The sequence below is a fragment of the Hylobates moloch genome, unplaced genomic scaffold, assembly GCF_009828535.3.
Source record: "Hylobates moloch isolate HMO894 unplaced genomic scaffold, HMol_V3 SCAFFOLD_35, whole genome shotgun sequence".
Classification (NCBI taxonomy): domain Eukaryota; kingdom Metazoa; phylum Chordata; class Mammalia; order Primates; family Hylobatidae; genus Hylobates; species Hylobates moloch.
The window spans coordinates 2,342,324-2,361,890 of record NW_026652310.1 but is presented as its reverse complement, the minus strand read 5'-3'; positions in this window follow the sequence as shown (position 1 = coordinate 2,361,890).

The window sequence follows — 19,567 nt, the reverse complement described above, 5'->3', positions numbered from 1 at the left end:
GCCTGAACTCAGGAGCCAGAGGTTGCAGTGAGCCGAGATCGCACCACTGCACTCCGGCCTGGGTGACAGAGTGAGACTCTGTCTCAAAACATAAATAAATAAATAAATAAATAAATAAATAAATAAATAAATAAATGTTTTTCTCCATCTGGCCAAATCCTAAAGTTTTGGAGAAATAAAATAACTACATACAATTTCATTACATATCATGCCTAGCACTCTTGTCTGTTAAAATTAAATAATCTTAGATGTCTGAGTATTTTTTTCATCTACATAAAAGTGTATGCACTTACACAAACAAAACTCATTAGAAGACTCATAATTTAGTATTTGGCCTACACTTGCCCAAAGATACAGAAGCATGATTCTATAGGGCATATAAATATCACACTGTCTCTAGAATTATAGTTTATATAATGCTAAGGGTTCTCATAATTCCTTCAAAGAAGAGCTTTTCTCTTGTAAACTGAACCTCATTGGGAAATGGAGAGGCAATTTCCTAATCCTTTTTGTTAGTTCCACAGTTTTAGGGAAAACCTAGATTCACAACACATGTCCCTGAGTTCATCACTTTATTGGATGTGTAAAGTAAGATGGGTAAGATTCATTCATCAGTGTCTATCTCAAATCATTGTCCAACCAATCACAAGTTTAGATCAATGAGTAGTAATTAGAGAGAAGTGGAAGATGATGTTATAGTGACCACAGAAAGGCAAAGAAGTCAGAAACCAGTATGTAATGACAGGCCAGATTTTTTTAATCATTATTTGAATTACTCTATAAATTACTAACTCTGTTGAGTATTCACTCAAATCACTAACTCCATGGAGTAAGACACAGGTATAAATTGCCATTATTTTTTAAAAACAACAAACCTAGATTTTATTTTTTTGTTTAATTATACAATAAATGTTAAATTTGAACACCATATTTAGGAGAAAATCAATTCCACTAAATTAATTTTTCATCTTCAATGTAATCTATTTTTGGATTGAAAAGAGGGATAAATCTTTGTGTGTATTTCCAAGTAAATGTGCTTTAAATGTTTTGATGCTGAATTCACTGTATTTACTCTGATATTCAACTCACAGATCTGATTAATGGGATTTAAACAGGCAAGAAAACCCCCAAAACGTTGCTGATTATTTTAACAACTAGTTAATGGCTTAAAATAACTGATGTGTAGCTGAAGTTTATGTAATTTATAATTAAAACAAAATTTCACTTCAAAATGTCTTACAGTTGTTCAATTATATGTTAAAATTGAAACAAATATAAAAACTTCAATAAATATATTTTCTTCCAAGAAATGACACACTGTGACTTTTTTGTTATTGTTGAGTTTGATGTTTTTGCCTCTAAGGAGGTCAGCAATATGGAAACATAAAGGCCAATTTAATTTGTGCATCTGCGGCTGCCAAGTATTTTAATTCAGACAGCTGTGACTGAAGAGTTAATATTTTACTTGTCAAAATCCAAAAGAAGGCCAGTGAATCACTCTAATTCTCATTAAGAGGCTTTCCCCCAGTAGCACCCTAATTCAAAATAATGAAAGTAGAGACTGAGTGCGATTCTAATACCAGTTGAGACCTATCTTTTAATATTTCTCCAGTGATGGATTAGGGATCGGGGAAATTCATCTCAGATCATAGAGCCTAATTTAATAAGGGATCATTCCAAGAGTATTGCATTTTATAATAATGTCATTTAATGTGTCGTCTTCCATTTTTACTGTCCCATATGTATGCTTACACGATGGTGCCATAGGAATAAACTTTTAAAGAACCAGAATCATTTTTAGTTTTCATTTTCCTTAAGTAGGGGGCCCATCAATGAAAGCATCTATTAGTACGTTTATTATCACAAAATAAGGAAGTGAGGGAAATATCTGATTTGGAGGAAAACTTAATAGAACTGTAAGTAAATATTCAACTTTTTACAGAGTCTTGAGCATTGAAGAATGTGAAAATGTTTAAGAGAAGGTTTAAATAAATCAAATTTTATTATCTGATATATTACAATAATACAAAAACCTGGTGACCTAGTAGCTTAAAACGCACAAAAAATAGCATTATAAAAATCTAATCTTGCTTTCTCCTATTGCTCCTCATTTTCGACTGATTTACAATGCGAGTGAAGATTTAATAACTGCTTAGTAAAGACTAATTATTCATGGTGACTAACTTTAGGGAAATAATATGAAGGGCTATTTTTCCATAAATTGCATTCACTTACTCAATGAGGAAAACAAATTGTCAAGAACAACATTATATGAAGTACTTAACTTTATTATTTTATATTAACATCTAACTGTATTTAATCAACTTTGCTATTTTTATCTTGGCATTACAGTGAATGTGAAACACTTGGCAATTACTAGGGCACTAGTTACGCAAGTTCAGGTCAGAGCATCACAACCACATAAATGTCAATACATTATTATTGGCTATAACTCCTACACCAGCAGCAGGAGTGCTGCTTAATCACAATTATGTTCTATAAAGCCTTTAGGACAGCTGGTGTTGTACCATAATAAGAAAGTTTCCCTTCAAATATATTCTCTAGATTGGGTCTTTACCTTTAGATAATATCTTTAATAATGTCCTTTTTCATTCTCATGGCATTAAACACATAAACTCTATGAATGTAAATTATACTATAGAAATATTACTTTGTGGTAATCGTTAATCTGAATATAGCCGTTTTTCAAAAATAGAAATAATCTGAGTAGAAATGTAATACACTTTAAAATTCTTTTTAATGTTTTTGCCTCTGTGAATATTTTCCTATATGTTTTGTAGTTCAGTTATTCTCAATGTATTGCAAATGTTTCAACTCTTTACTTGGATTTTAAAATAAATCTTGTTTTCTCATAGCCTTTGACTTTTTATTCCTGTCTTGCCTAAATATACCTTCTTGCTATTTTTTCCCACCTATCTTCAGGACTTTCATCCCTGTTTTTCTTTTTTTACTGTATTACATTGTCTATTGTATCCTAAAATAATCCCCTAGGACCTGTTTCTTTTTCCTTTACCACATTTTTTCTTTAACTGTCTTTATTTCTGCCCATTTGGTTTATGTTCTGTTATCCATTTCAGGTTATCTTTTCATCTTTTACTATTTCTTTTAAAAAATCATGAGTTCTCCTGTTGATAAGAATAATATAACATATATACAGATTGATTCCTAGAATCTCTTTAAGGAAGTAATTTACAGGAAAAATACCATGATATTCAAAACCATGTCAATAAATTTAAAAAAAGGAAAAAAAGCACTGAATGTTATCAAGAATAATTAGAAGTGATTATTTGAGTCATACATGGAATGGTAGGAGTAGGGGTAAAAACATAGAAATAAGACCTAAAACAAGCGTTTAAAACTAAGTACACATTATTAAAAATCACTAAAAGTGATTTGGGGGCAATAATCAAAGATAATTCTGCCACTTGCTTTTTGAAAATCTGATCATCCCATTTTATTTTAAAAACCAAATGTGACATAAAAATTATATTTAAAATATTCTTGTTTTACCCGTTCTATTGTGAAATTATGGTCACATAAGCATTTCATGAAACCCGCTGGTTATTATGTGAAAATATTAATAATACAACATTCCCAGTCTTTACTAGGAACAGATTAACATACTAAATCCACTTGGAAACTAGAAAACCTTTCTATGTGAACACAAAAAGATCTTTCCATATACCATGATTAGGACTTTAGAAAATTGATGGTTTTTTCTTTACATCCAAAACACATGTGTTAAAAAAGAGGACCTAATAATTAAAAAGACAGTTTACATCTGAATCTGCTTCAAAAGTGAGGAGGGGGCCAGGATTTTCACATGAAATTGAACAAGTTGATATTTATATACAAATGGTCACAACGAAATTCATGTAGGATTAATCAAGGTGGCATGAGAAGGTAGCAACTTGTCACAATAGGAAAGACAAGACCAAAAGTGTAAAATACAGATATCTTAAACAAAGACATTCAGCACAGAACCAGACTGAATTCAAAGAACTGTGCTCTTCATTCCGACTGAAAGAACCATATATATTCTATTCAATGCTTTTGTGAAAATCCACTATATGTCAGCATAGTCATTTTTGGCAGTTGGAAAAAAGTTTTATTTTCTTTTTTTCACTTAATTTACCAGGTTTTTTTTTTTTTGACTCAATAAAACATACTATAAATGCCAATTTTTTTTTCAGCACCTTTGAAGCCAAGATCTGAAAAGTTTTTCTTACGAGAAAGTAAGGTCGAGTGGCAATGACACTGAAATCTACAAAAGAAAGATCTAGTGAACAGAGCAACTAATGGCTATTGTTCTCAGAGACTAAAGTCACCAAGCAAAAAATTATTCTAGAGAAGTTAATAGAATGCATTTAATGCAAAATTATCTCCAGAAAACTAATTGAGTTTTTAAAATATGATGGTACGTTACAAATTAGCATCTCCATTAAACCAAACTACTGATAAGCAATAGTCCCCCATGACTATTCTTAAGTTTCCCACATACTCTATTCCATGGTGAAGTAACTTTCCAATGCTAAGCCTACTTGGAAATTGTTAAATTTCAGAAGACTGTGATATAAGCTACCAATTTACAGGATTTTAGTTTGGCTCAGCTAAAGGAGAGAATTAAACTAATTTAGCATTACAGGCTTTTACTTAGTATTTGTATAGTACATTCACATCTGTTAACTCCTTTGAGCCTCACAGTAACCCAGTAAGGTAGATACTATTATACCTACTCATAAACATAGTTTTATAAATTTGTCAAAGATCACACATTTAGTAAGTGGCAGCGTTGATACTTCACAAGTCATCTTTTGACACTACCTCACATGATACAAAACTGAACTAAAAATTGGAGATATACAGTTTGTTCCCCCAAAAGAAATGTTTGTCTATTACAGTGTTACCTTCAAGAATGGACCCACCAAAGAAGCTAAGAACCTTGATTAAAGGTTAGAGGAATTGCTAACTAGAATAACCAGTTTAGAGAAGAACATAAATGACCTGATGGAGCTGAAAAACACAGCACGAGAACTTCATGAAGCATACACAAGTATCAGTAGTTGAATCAATCAAGTGGAAGAAAGGATATCAGAGATTGAAGATCAACTTAATGAAATAAAGTGTGAAGACAAGATTAGAGAAAAAAGAATGAAAAGGAACAAACAAAGCCTCCAAGAAATATGGGACTATGTGAAAAGACCAAACCTACATTTGATTGGTGTACCCGAAAGTGATGGGGAAAATGGAACCAAGTTGGAAAACACTCTTCAGGATATTATCTAGGAGAACTTCTCCAACCTAGCAAGGACAGGCCAACATTCAAATTCAGGAAATAAAGAGAACACCACAAAGATACTCCTCGAGAAGGACAACCCCAAGACACATAATTGCCAGATACACCAAGGTTGAAATAAAGGAAAAAATGTTAAGGGTGGCCACTGCAAAACAAACCAAAATGTAAAGACCATCGACACTATGAAGAAACTGCATCAACTAAGGGGCAAAATAACCAGCTAGCATCATAATGACAGGATCAAATTCACACATAACAATATTAACCTTAAATGTAAATGGGCTAAATGCCCCAATTAAAGGGCACAGACTGGCAAATTGGATAAAGAGTCAAAACCCATCAGTGTGCTGTATTCAGGAGACCCCTCTCATGTGCAAAGACACACATAGGCTCAAAATAAAGGGATGGAGGAAGATTTGCCAAGCAAATGGAAAGGAAAAAAAAGCAGGGGTTGCAATCCTAGTCTCTGATAAAACAGACTTTAAACCAACAAAGACCAAAAAAGACAAAGAAGGGCATTACACAATGGTAAAGGGATCAATGCAACAAGAAGAGCTAATTATCCTAAATATATATGCACCTAATACAGGAGCACCCAGATTCATAAAGCAAGTTCTCAGAGACCTACAAAGAGACTTAGACTCCCACACAATAATAGTGGGAGACTTTAACACCCCACTGTCAATATTAGATAGATCAGTGAGACAAAATTAACAAGAATATTCAGGACTTGAACTCAGCTCTGGACCAAGTAGACCTAATAGACATCTACAGAACTCTCTACCCAAAATCAGCAGAATATACATTCTTCTCAGCACCACATAGCACTTATTCTGAAAGCAACCACATAATTGGAAGTAAAACACTCCTCGGCAAATGCAAAAGAACAGAAATCATAACAGTCTCTCAGACAACAGTGTAATCAAATTAGAACTCAGGATTAAGAAACTCACTCAAAACCACACAACTACATGGAAACTAAATAACCTGCTCCTGAATGACTACTGAGTAAATAATGAAATTAAGGCAGAAATAACGAAGTCCTTTAAAACCAATGAGAACAAAGACACAATGTACCAGAATCTCAGGGACACAGCTAAAGCAGTGTTCACAGGGAAATTTTTAGCACTAAATGCCCACAGGAGAAAGCGGGAAAGATCTAAAATCGACACGCTAACATCGTAATTAAAAGAACTAGAGAAGCAAAAGCAAACAAATTCAAAAGCTAGCAGAAGACAAGAAACAACTAAGATCAGAGCAGAACTGAAGGAGATAGACACATGAAAAACCCTTCAAAAAAATCAATGAATCCAGGAGCTGGTTTTTTGAAAACACTGACAAAATAGATAGATTACTAGCCAGACTAATAAAGAAGAAAAGAGAGAAGAATCAAATAGACACAATAAAAATGATAAAAGGGAGATCACCACTGATCCCACAGAAATACAAACTACCATCAGAGAATACTATAAACACCTCTACACAAATAAACTAGAAAATCTAGAAGAAATGGATAAATTCCTGGACACATACACCCTCCCAAGATTAAACCAGGAAGAAGTCAAATCCATGAAGAGACCAATAACAAGTTCTGAAATTGAGGCAGTAATTAACAGCCTACCAACCAATAAAAGCCCAGGACCAGATGGATTCACAGCCGAATTCTACCAGAGGTACAAAGAGGAGCTGGTACCATTCCTTCTGAAATTATTCCAATCAATAGAAAAAGAGAGACTCCTCCCTAACTCATTTTATGAGGCCAGCATCATCCTGATACCAAAACCTGACAGAGACACAACAAAAAAAGAAAATTTCAGGCCAATATCCCTGATGAACATCAATGCGAAAATCCTCAATAAAATACTGGCAAACTGAATCCAGCAGCACATTAAAAATCTTATCCACCAGCCTGGCCAACATGGTGAAGCCCCATGTCTACTTAAAACACAAAAAATTAGCCGGGTGTGGTGGTATGCACCTGTAATCCCAGCTACTCGGGAGGCTGAGGCAGGAGAATTGCTTGAACCAGGAGGCGGAGATTGCAGTGAGCAGAGATCGTGCCATTGCACTCCACCCTGGGGGACAAGAGCGAGAATTTTTCTCAAAAAATAAAAAAAATTAAAAGAAAATTTAAAAAGCTTATCCACCATAATCAAGTCAGCTTCATCCCTGGGATGCAAGGCTAGTTCAACATATGCAAATCAATAAACGTAATCCATCACATAAAGAGAACCAACAACAAAAAACCATATGATTATCTCAATAGATGCAGAAAAGCCCTTCAATAAAATTTAACACCCTTCTTGCTAAAAACACTCAATAAACTAGGTATTGATGGAACATATCTCAAAATAATAAGAGCTATTTATGACAAACCCATAGCCAATAACATACTGAATAGGCAAAAGTTGGAAGCATTCCCTTTGAAAACTGGCACAAGACAAGGATGCCCTCTCTCGCCACTCCTATTCAACACAGTATTGAAAGTTCTGGCCAGGCAATCAGGCAAGAGAAAGAAATAAAGGGTGTTCAAATAGGAAGAGAGGAAGTCAAATTATCTCTGTTTGCACATGACATGATTGTATATTTTAAAAACCCCATTGTCTCAGTCCATAATCTCCTTAAGCTGAGAAGCAACTTCAGCAAAGTCTCAGGAGACATAATCAATGTGCAAAAATCACAAGCATTCTTGTACACCAATCACAGACAAACAGAGAGCCAAACCATGAGCAAACTCCCATTCACAATTGCTGCAAAGAAAATAAAATACCTAGGAATACAACTTACAAAGCATGTGAAGGACCTCTTCAAGGAGAACTACAAACCACTGCTCAAGGAAATAAAAGAGGACACAAACAAATGGAAAAACATTCCGTGCTTATCAATAGGAAGAATCAATATTGTAAACATGGCCATACTGCCCAAAGTAATTTACAGATTCAATGCTATTCCCATCAAGTTGCCATTGACTTTTTTCACAGAATAAGAAAAAACTACTTTAAATTTCATATGGAACCAAAAAAGAGCCTGCATAGCCAAGACAATCCTAAGCAAAAAGAACAAAGCTGGAGGCATAATGTTACCTGACTTCAAACTATACTACAAGGCTACAGTAACCAAATAGCATGGTACTGGTATCATATTCAACCTAAATCATTTCATCACATTTCACTGATCCAACAGTATCCTCTTTTGGGCCCTCATGGTGTTGTAACTTTGAAATATATTCCATTTAGAACCTTTTGCATGTGTATATAATTTCTTCTCTTTTTTCTGGTTGGGTTATATATAATTGGCTATTTTCATCAAATTTTCAGGCTATTTACATATAATAAGCTTTGTTTTTCTATAAATTTCCCCGTTTTCCAAGCCAGCTCTCTCCAACTTCCAAATGATCACAGAATAAATGGTTACTAACACTGCTACCCAGGTTTTACAGAGAGAACCACGTTGACTGCAAGCCCATTTTCTGAAGTCTGCTATGGAAACAGTTACCAAATACTTCTAAATAACGTCTTGATTTTTTTCAAGGGCATCTAAGGCATTTTGGCCTTGATTCATTTTTGTTTCAGCAGTATTGTTTTCTAGGCTACTTCTTACCAGTTATCTGTGAAAGAAAGTTCCATTTTATTTTCTTGAGTAAATTTTTCCCATAATTAGGTTCTTATCAAGCCATATGGAGAATTCCCTCAGAATTATATGCATAATGATTGTAAATTATTTTTATTGCATTTCATTTTAAATGTCATTTTTGCATTTTCCTGGTATTTCTAAGTATATTACCATAGATACATTTAAGGGCTTTTTAAGCTTACATAATATTTGGGGTTTGTTTTGTTTTGTTTTTTGAGACAGAGTCTCACTCTGTTGCCCAGGGTGGATGGAGTGCAGTGGCGTGATCTCGGCTCACTGCAATCCCTGACGCCTGGTTCAAGTGATTCTCCTGTCTCAGCCTCCCGAGTAGCTGGGATTACAGGCACCTGCCACTGCGTCTGGCTAATTTTTGTAGTTTTAGTAGAGACGGGGTTTCACCATCTTGGCCTGGTTGGTCGTGAACTCCTGACCTCGTGATCCACCTGCCTCAGCCTCCCAAAGTGCTGGGATTACAGGTGTGAGCCACCCCACTCGGCCTAAACTTACACAATCTCACAAGGAAAATATTTTCTAAATCTTCTCTGGATGTCTCTTTATTCTCTGCTATAACTCACTGGGCAGCAGTTCCTTATTTACTCCATAAGGTCTCATTTCAGATCCAGAATTCATTTCACCAGAAGGCAAAGTAGAAAACAGTTTGTTTTTAAAAACACTGGGATAGTGCTCCTTATTTAAAAAGAACAAAACAAACAAAAAAACAAGCGATGTTCAAAATTAAGCAGGAACAAAAATCCAATTTTCCAATGAGAAAGTAAATACACATGTAAATGTTCCAAGAAGAAGCCATACATGGAATTATGATATATTCCTATGAAAATGTCCCGTGGAGAGTGGAGAAGGAAAGATGGAGAATTCCAGGGAGCAAAAGTAGGCTGGAAACACAAAAGCAAAAGGCAAGAAGAGAGGAAAAGACATAGAACTAAGGTAGGACTGGCTCTCTGCTTAGGGCAACCACTATTTATTACTGTCCCCTGTGGGAACTTCCTCAGTTATTCATAGATTGGAGCAAACTCTAATCTACATGTTGCAACAACCTGGCTTTGTATATTTACATTGAATTTTGTTAGTCTAGTTGTTAATGATAATTTGTAAGAACCAAATCATAATGATATCAAAGTGTGCTTTCTTTCAATTCTTTTTGTTTTCTAATGAAATGTTTTTTATGTCCATTGTAACTTCCTTTTGATCATCTAATGCCAGACAGGCTAACCAGCAATTTCCTTAGCAATTATGATTAGCATATTATTAAGAATAAATATCATGCTCCTGCAATAAATAAACAATCATGAAGATAAACTTGGGAGCAGAGAGGTTGTTGACAGTTCGTCAAACCTTCAACTGATTATAAATTCTGCTCTAACCAGCATTGCAGATTAAAGAGTAAGTGCGGTCAGACGCTTCTTTCTTGCTGTGTTGTGCCTGTCATAAGAAATCTTGGAGCTAAATTTGTCCTTCTCTACGGATGCACCTAAATATAATAGAAAAGTTAGTGCACCTAAATATAATAGAAAAGTTAGCAGTGCCATTTACTTTTCATTTCTTTCCTCTTTAAAATGTCATCATCATTTATGGATTCTTGCAGTTAAAACCCTCAAATTTTAAATATGAAGGTTAAATTCTTAAATTATAGTCCCAATTTAACAATGCTGCAATTATAGCTGAGATCATATTCTTTTTTTTTTTTTTTTTTGAGACGGAGTCTCGATCTGTCGCCCAGGTTGGAGGGCAGTGGCGCGATCTCAGCTCACTGCAAGCTCTGCCTCCCAGGTTCATGCCATTCTCCTGCCTCAGCCTCCCTAGTAGCTGGGACTACAGGCGCCCGCCACCACCGTGCCCAGCTAAATTTTTGTGTTTTTAGTAGAGACGGGGTTTCACCGTGTTAGCCAGGATGGTCTTGATCTCCCGACCTTGTGATCCGCCCGCCTCGGCCTCCCAAAGTGCTGGGATTACAGGCATGAGCCACTGCACCCAGCCGCGGAGATCATATTCTATTTTCTGTCACTCAAAACTTTAGCAAACTTTGTATCTTTTTACCTTCAATTGTATCCAATTCATAAGATGAAAAATGTTAAATTAAGAATAAGAACAGTTTGTTTTCATTATTTCTCCAGAAGGTTGGCTGATTTGATTATTTGATTGTAGGAGGCATCAATGGAGTTAAAATTATTCCACGTGAGGCCACTAAAGAAAAGGAAAAAAAGTCAGTTGAGACTAAGTCAAGTCTTTAAGAATAACTTGAGGTGGAAAGATAGAATAATTATAGCAGTTACCACTCTAGTCCTAAGTGCATTACATGCACTGTTACAGCCCTCATATTCTAGATGACACAGAAGCCTAGTGACATGAGGGCAGTATTCCCAGATCTATTAGGCTCTGGCAAAATCAGGAGAGATGAGAGTTACTTATAATCTGGAAAATAGTTTAATTTCAAATGAAAGTGTCCAGATTCCAGTTTCCCAAGAAGGTTATGCACTGGGTTTTCAAAAAAGCTACTTTAAAGTCAAAATTTTAGACCCAAGATTGGAAACCACTGGCAATGTTTTTTTAAAACAACTTTATGGAGGTGTAATTGATGCACAATATACTGCACATATCAAGCTGTAAAAAAAAAAAAAGAATAACTCAAAGCATCATTTTAACCTAATCTTTATAAGGATAAAAGAATTTTTAATAAGTAACTGATGTTATGAAATGAAACACATTCAACTTTCTCAAAGTTAATTTTTAAACAATTAATTACATATATTATATAGTATGTATATTATATCATACTATATATTATATGTAAATATATTTAATAATAATTTATAATTTTATATATTACATCATATATTTAATTACATGTAATTAAATTATATATATATGCAAAAGTGGAAAATAATTCTTTCTTAACTGCACTGTGGTTCTGGTCTTAACCCTAATTCACTAGGGCATTGATGGAACCTAATTCAGGAGAGACTACAGAAAAAGACTCTGCCCCATCCTACCAGGTTTTCTTCTATTTCCTCCTTCTATTTCCTCTCATCTGTACAAGTTTATGCCACATCATCACTTCTTGAGTCAAGGCTGAGGCAGTAATTTCAGAGAATTTTCACTCTTCCAAGGTTTATACCACATTCACTCTTCAGCAAATATTTTTTGAGAATCCAGTGCATGCCGGGCAGTAATGAAGCCAAATATGGCCTCTGTTCCCAGGGAGCATACAGTCTCACTAGGAAGACAGATACTAACCAAGTACAAGTATGATGCATATTACACAGGAAAAGTCCAGAGTACAGTCTGTGGAGTCATGGAAGGCATTTCTAAGAAAAAGATATGTAAGGTGAAGCCTAAATGATGTAAGATGAAAGGTGGAAAGAAAGAGCATTCCTTCCAGGAGAATTGCTTGTGCAAAGGCCTGAGAGAGGAACGGACAGAAAATCAGCATGGCTGAAGTATAGGAAGTAAGGGAGTAAATGAGACATAAAGAGGCTGGAAAGACAGGTGGAGCCCTATAGGCAATGTGAGAGATCATGAGTTTGACTCATGGGTCTGGACAAGGGGAAGTCACTGACAGATTTTAAGCTGTGCATTGTGAAAAGATTACTCTGAGTGCAGCGTGGAGACTACGGGAAGAGAGAGCAAAGACCGGGCACAGTAGCTGGGAGAGGCCAGTTTAGGAGGCTCTAGCAATAGTCTTGGCCAATTTGATGTCTTAGAATAGGGTGACGGTAATAATGTTAAAGAGAAGTGGATGGGTGCCACGGTACATTTAGAAAAATTGGTAAAACTTGTGGACTGAACAGATGTGAGCAGCAAAAGTCTCCAGGAGAACAGACACTTGAGAGTTGGGGATACCAGGTAATTAAGGAGTAAAGATCTGAATTCCTGCAGAAGTTACAGAGGAGAGACAGCCCAGGGTTCGTGAAATGTGCTTCCCTCCCCCACACACAGTAGGTTTACCTGGTGCTCTTTCAGTAGGTTTACCTGGTGCTCTTTACTGTCACCATCTCTTGTTCCTGACCTGAAAAAATGAGGCTTATATACCTATGAGGAGATGGGTAATAAATACAGCAATAAATAAATATATGTCAGATCATAATTGCTAAAAAGAAAAAGAGGGGTGGGGTGAAAGATAACTGAAAGATTTTGTTTCTGGCCTGAGCAGCTAGAAGAATTGCCATGAACTGAAATGGAGAAGAATCTGGGAGGATCAGGTATGGAGGGAACACCCAGAGGTTCAGCTTTGGATATCAAGAGGAGTTTGGTTTTATCCATGATACAGGATTCTATGCAGCTGTTAATAAGAATGAGGTAGTTCCAAATAGCTCCAATATCTCTTAAGTAAGAAAAGCCAATCATGGAAGAATTTGTATCCTAAAATCTCAGTTTTGTTAAAATATATACATATATGCATCTTTCATATAGACATTTACATGCACGAAAATACATAGAATAACATCTGTGAAAAAGTGTTAATGGTGTTATTTACAGGACGTGGAAGGGATGAAGAGAAAAAAATGAGATGTTTTACATCTTATGCTCTGATCTTATGTATTTTAATTTTCTCCGATAAAAAATGCACTCACATAATTTTTTTAATTTCATAAAACAAACTAAAAAGATAGAATTCACTAAGAAAATGAATAGCATACGAACTACTAAAGTTACAGCATCAGACTGAAAGGCAGTGACCCATTACAGACTCAGAGAATTCGGTTCCTCTTACTGAGCTAGAAGAAAGATTAGCCATCAAATTCTAAATTTTAGTAAGAAGAAAAACTGTTTCAAGGAAACTTGAGAAATCTAAATCAGATTATGAGTGTCAGAAATTCAGCCCTCAGAAATGAAAAGGACATCCCTGAGGCAAAACCACAGGAAACACAGACAGGGTCACAAAAGGATGTGGAACTTTTAGACCATGTCAGGGATTCTATTTAGGGCAAAACAGGCAACCAATCTTGGAAGTCCATGCCCAAAGGTCAGCTTTCCTAAGATGGTTATGCTGTCAACGGTTCCTTTCCATACCTATCATATGCTACTTGTAATTCTGAATCATACATCAGATTTCCTTACATCAATTGGTTATAAAACTGCTATTGCCTATATTTTACTTTGGGGGAAAAGGATAAGAAAAATAAGATACAGTAGGTGGCTCTGCTATATTAGCCACTGGGCTAGAATATTACGTAGTCAATTTAGTTAAGCAACTAACAGACTCAGGAAATGTGTTTGTAAAACTCTTACATGAAAACATATTTTAAGTGCAGCACAAAGAGCTCCAGGGCAAAGACTATGGCTCATTTTTCTTTGTTTCCTTGGTTCCTAGCAAAGGACTAAGCACCAGATGACTAGTGTTAGATAAATGTTTATGGGTTGATTGGATAAGCAAGAAGAGATCATTCAGGGGAGCCCTGTAAATAAATCTTGTAGATACTATAAATCAAGAATAAGTAAAAGGATTCCTCTGAGCACACAATATATGCCATGCACGAACCTAGATCTTTTATATGTATCACTTAATCCTCACAGCAACACAATTCAGGTAGATTTTATTAGCTTAAAGATGAGAAAACTGAAGCCCAGTGATGTAGTTTGGATGGGTGTCCCCGCTCAAGTCTCATGTTGAAGTATAATCCCCAGTGTTGGAGGTGGGGCCCGGTGGGAGGTGATTTGATCATGGGCGCAGATTTCTAATGAATGGTTTAGCACCCTCTGCTTTGGTACTGTTCTCGTGATGGTAAGTTCTCATGAGGTCTCATAGTTTAAAAGTGTACAGCACCTCCCCCTTTGCTCTCTTGCTCTTGCTTCTGCCATGTCAAGTGCCTGCTCCAGCTTTGCCTTCTGCCATAAGTAAAAGTTCCCTGAGGCCTCCCCGAAGCAGATGCCAGCATGCTTCCTCTGTAGCCTGTAGAACCGTGAGCCAATTAAACCTCTTTTCTAACAAATTGTCCAGTCTCACGTATTTATTTACAGAAATGCAAGATTGGCCTAATACACCCAGTGATAGTGACCTTCCAGTGACCATTTTGGTCATCAGTAATGCTAGATTAAGCCAAAACTCCCTGACTCCAAACGCCATGGTCTTTTCCCTCTAGCCCAGCACCTGTCCCAAAAAATCATTTGGTAATAGTATAGAGGAAAAAACTCTAATATATTTTCTTTGTATATTTGAACTGTATATGTCTTATATGCTTAAGGAGTATATGGTTATATCCATATTTTTCTAGTTTTTTTAGTGGACATTGACTTTCAGTTTACACCATGGTACAGGAGAACCAGTCTACCCTTCAAAAGTTTTGTTTTGTGTTGTTTTTCCTGTGACTATTAAAAGTTTACACTGGAGGTGGTCTATAAACCGTTTATAGATAGCTCTACCCGGATTTTACCTAAAATAATTCAAATTACACTATCCAAACCTTGGATTTTGCCTCTCATATAAAGAAGTGCAAGGCTCTCTAGTGACTGCTGAGTTTCCAGTCAGCTCCCTCTCCAGCACCCTGCAACTATGTAAGCCTTCTTCTGCTTCTCAGATGGCTCACCCAGCACCGTTAGCTCTTAACAGCTCACCTCACCCCAACTTCCAGCAGGTGGAAGTTACCTGAACATCTTGTCATCACATCCACAAGCCCACTTGTATCTGCACCCACCCCTCTCCTGTTTCATACCTCTTACTAGTGGCCAAGCACCCTCTCTCTGTGCTCCAGGTCTCACCCCCACCCTCCCCAGCCTTCTCAGGAATTTTGACAAAAATGGTTAATGGCTAAACCCCTCTCCTATATCTCCAACCTAGCTAGGTATCGGGAGCCCTATTAACTAAGACAGAAAACCTAGAAGCTATAAAATTAAGATAGACCTTGTAAATATATTTGTTTTTAATTAAACATTTGTATATAGTAAAAGATATCATAAATAAAAAATAATAGTGTTGATGCCAGGCATGGTGGCTCATGCCTGTAATCCCAGCACTTTGGGAGGCCAAGGCGGGCAGATCACTTGAGCTCAGGAGTTCAAGACAAGCCTGGGCAATGTAGCAAAACCCCATCTCTACTAAAAAAATAGAAAAATTAGCCAGGCATGGTGGTGCACATCTGTAGTCCCAGCTACTCAGCAGGCTGAGGCAGGAGAATCGCTTGAACCTGGGAGGCGGAAGTTGCAGTGAGCTGAGATCATGCCATTGCACTCCAGTCTGGGCTACAGAGCGAGACTCCATTTAAAAAAAAAAAAAAAAAAAAATGCCGGGCGCAGTGGCTCAAGCCTGTAATCCCAACACTTTGGGAGGCCAAGGTGGGCAGATCACTTGAAGCCAGGAGTTCGAGACTAGCCTGGCCAACATGGTGAAACCCCGTCTCTACTAAAAGCACAAAAATCAGCTGGGTGTGGTGGCGTGTGCCTATAATCCCAGCTACTCAGGAGGCTGAGGCAGGGGAATTGCTTGAACCCGGGAGGTGGAGTTCGCAGTGAGCCGAGATCGCACCATTGCACTCCAGCCTGAGCAACACAGTGAGACTCCATCTAAAAAAGAAAGAAAGAAAAGAAAAAAGGAGAAATAATAGAGTTGCAAATCTGCAAGGCAGCTGACAGATAAAGGGTGTAGGAAATTCACAGGAAAGAAAATCCAAATGTTCAACAAGCATTAAAAGCTGCTCCAAATCATTACTAGACAAAGAAATGGAAATTAAAGAATAACGTAGTTCCAACTTATGTCCAGAAACTGAAAACTATATGAAAGTTATAAGTTTTTAAGTGTATTATAAAGCTACCACAATGTTGAAAGCATGAAACTAGTACAAGAATAAACAGAAAGATAAATAGAACAGAACATCTAGAAATATGTTCAGATGGCTGAAAGAGTGTGCAATAAAGTTAACATTTACAATTAGTGGTGCTTCCTTTAGAAGTCCAGGAGAGTCGGGTGGAAAGGGGCATAAGTTTGGAGGATTACACCATTAAGATTATCACATAAGACCAATAATGTCCATGAGCAAAGTAAACTTTCTCTGTATGCCACCAACAGAATATAGCTCAGGTCCTCTTGGCTAAAGATGGGTCATGTCCTCGCCAATGCCAGTCAGCCAGAGAGGAGAGACTAAAGACCCCCAGTGAACTCAGGTGTCTCATGAGTCTCTCCTGCGGCTGGAGAGTATAAAGTCCTGCCTTCCCTAAGAATGTTGGGGTGACTAAGCTGGTAGACTTAAGATGGCTTCAGCCATAGGCATTGACAGTAACATAACTCTGACAAAGATCCTGAGCAGGTCAGAAAGTGCAACATAGTCCCTGGAAGCTTCCTGTATACCTGACACTAAAAGGTATCTCTCCTTTTAGTGCAGGCTCGGATATATGAGGTTCAACAATTGGTTGGTGAGTCTCAATGTATTAAAAGCACTCCTAAAAATAAAAAATAAAAAGTCAGTGGCAATATATGAATTATTTGATAAATTATATTGGTATAACAACATTTAGGGAAAAATGGTGTTAGATCTTTAGTTCACATAATACATCAAAATTATTTTTAGATAAACTCATGATTTCAATATTAAAAATGGAACCATAAATATACCATAAAATATATAGACATGTGTGTGTCTGTGTGTCTGTGTGTGTGTGTGTGTGTGTGTGTGTGTGTGTGTGTGTGTGTAGTCTTAAACATATACTCTTGGGGTAGAAAGCCTTTATAATCTATAGCACTAATTAATGATGAAAACCATTTGGCCAGGCATGGTGGCTCACATCTGTAATTCCAGCAGTTTGAGAGGCTGATGTGGGTGGATCACTTGAAGTCAGGATTTCAAGACCAGCCTGGCCAACATGGTGAAATGCTGTCTCCACTTAAAAAAAAAAAAATACAAAAATTAGCCAGGCATGGTGCTGCACACCTGTAATCCCAGCTATTCAGGAGGCGGAGGTACGAGAATCGCTTGAATCCTGGGGCAGAGGTTGTAGTGAGTTAAGATCACGACCCTGCACTCCAGCCTGAGCAACAGAGCGAGACTCCATTTCAAAAACCAAAACAAAAGAAAACAAAAAACACACACACACATGCACAAAGAAAAAAATGATAATTTTAACTACACAAAAGCAAAAATCAAAAGTTTAGTGTATGACAAAGGTATATATGACAAGTCAATATAGTAAGAGTTATTGAAGAAAACTAAGTTGAATTTTAGCTCACTTTTTTACATGAAAATGAAATCTAGATACATTAAATAAATGAGAAAAGCACTAGGAGAAAATATAAATGAATACGCAGTATTTCTGTAAGAAAGGATTTTCTAAGCATGATTTTTAAAACAATAATTATAAAGTAAAATATTGATATAATTGACCACTTACAACTTCAAAACTTCTCTATTCACACGAAAAGAATGTGTACAAAACAATGTGTGCTAAATGTGTACAAAACTTAAAAGTAAAATGCAAATTACTAAAGAAGATGCCACATATAGGACAAAAAGGTATTAATACATTTAATACATAATAGTGAATATCTGAATTTTAAAATCAGCAATGACACTAACAGGCAATTCACAACAGAAAAATAATAAACGGTCAACACATAGTTGGAAAGTGTTCTTGCTAGAAAGTAAATGCAAAATAAAACAGTAATGGTGAATATATTACTTTATAACATTCAAATGTTGGTAAGATTTATAGGGAAATAGACTCTTATGCAGTAGAAGTGTAAACACATACAGCTTTTCCCCCAGCAACACTACTTCTAGGGATCTGACATAAGAAACTAATCAAGGATATAAACAAAAAGTTAGCTATAAAAAGCTTATTATAGCATTAAATATAGGAGAAAATTTGGTAATAATATAAATATTAACAATACAAATTTTTAATCGATCAAGGTATATCTGTATAATAAAATATGATATAGTCAGCAAAATTGTCACATTGACCTGTTTATTGACATAGAAGTTAATCTACATGATGTTATTGAGTAAAAAAGCATATTACCAAACATCAATATATATGTAAATCTTTATGAGTATATATACATTGATGAATATCTGGAATTATATTATTAATATTATTAACTAGTCATTTTTTAGCATACCTCATGACTGTCTTAATATTTTAGCCAGTGATTATCTCTGGACAGTAAGAATTAAAGTGATAGTTTTACTTTCTTCTTTTTACTTTTCTGTACTGTTGGAATATTTTACAACGCCCCTGTTTCATCTTTAGAAAACTACTAACTGTCTTGAAAAACAGTAAAGACTACATGGTTCCAATATCATAAAAATGCATGCATATAGGTATAGAAAAAAAAGACAAGAAAAATATATATTAAAATGTTAAAAATGGTTTCTCCAGATAATAGGATTCTAACTGGGAAGTTTTTAAAATCAGTACTTTCTAAATTTTTTACAGTGAACATGTATTGCTTTTATAATAAAAAATTATTCTTCTTATTATTATTAGAAACAAAAATCATTCTTGAACGCACTCAGCTTCTCTTGATTTAGGAAAATCTGCCTGGACAAGCTTCATTTCTTGAAAAATGGAAGATATTGGACTAGATGACTGCTAAGATTCCTTCCAGTTCTTACATTTAAGTATCCTGAATAAAGTCATGCTGTACACTTTTAGATTGGAGTCTTATTGGAA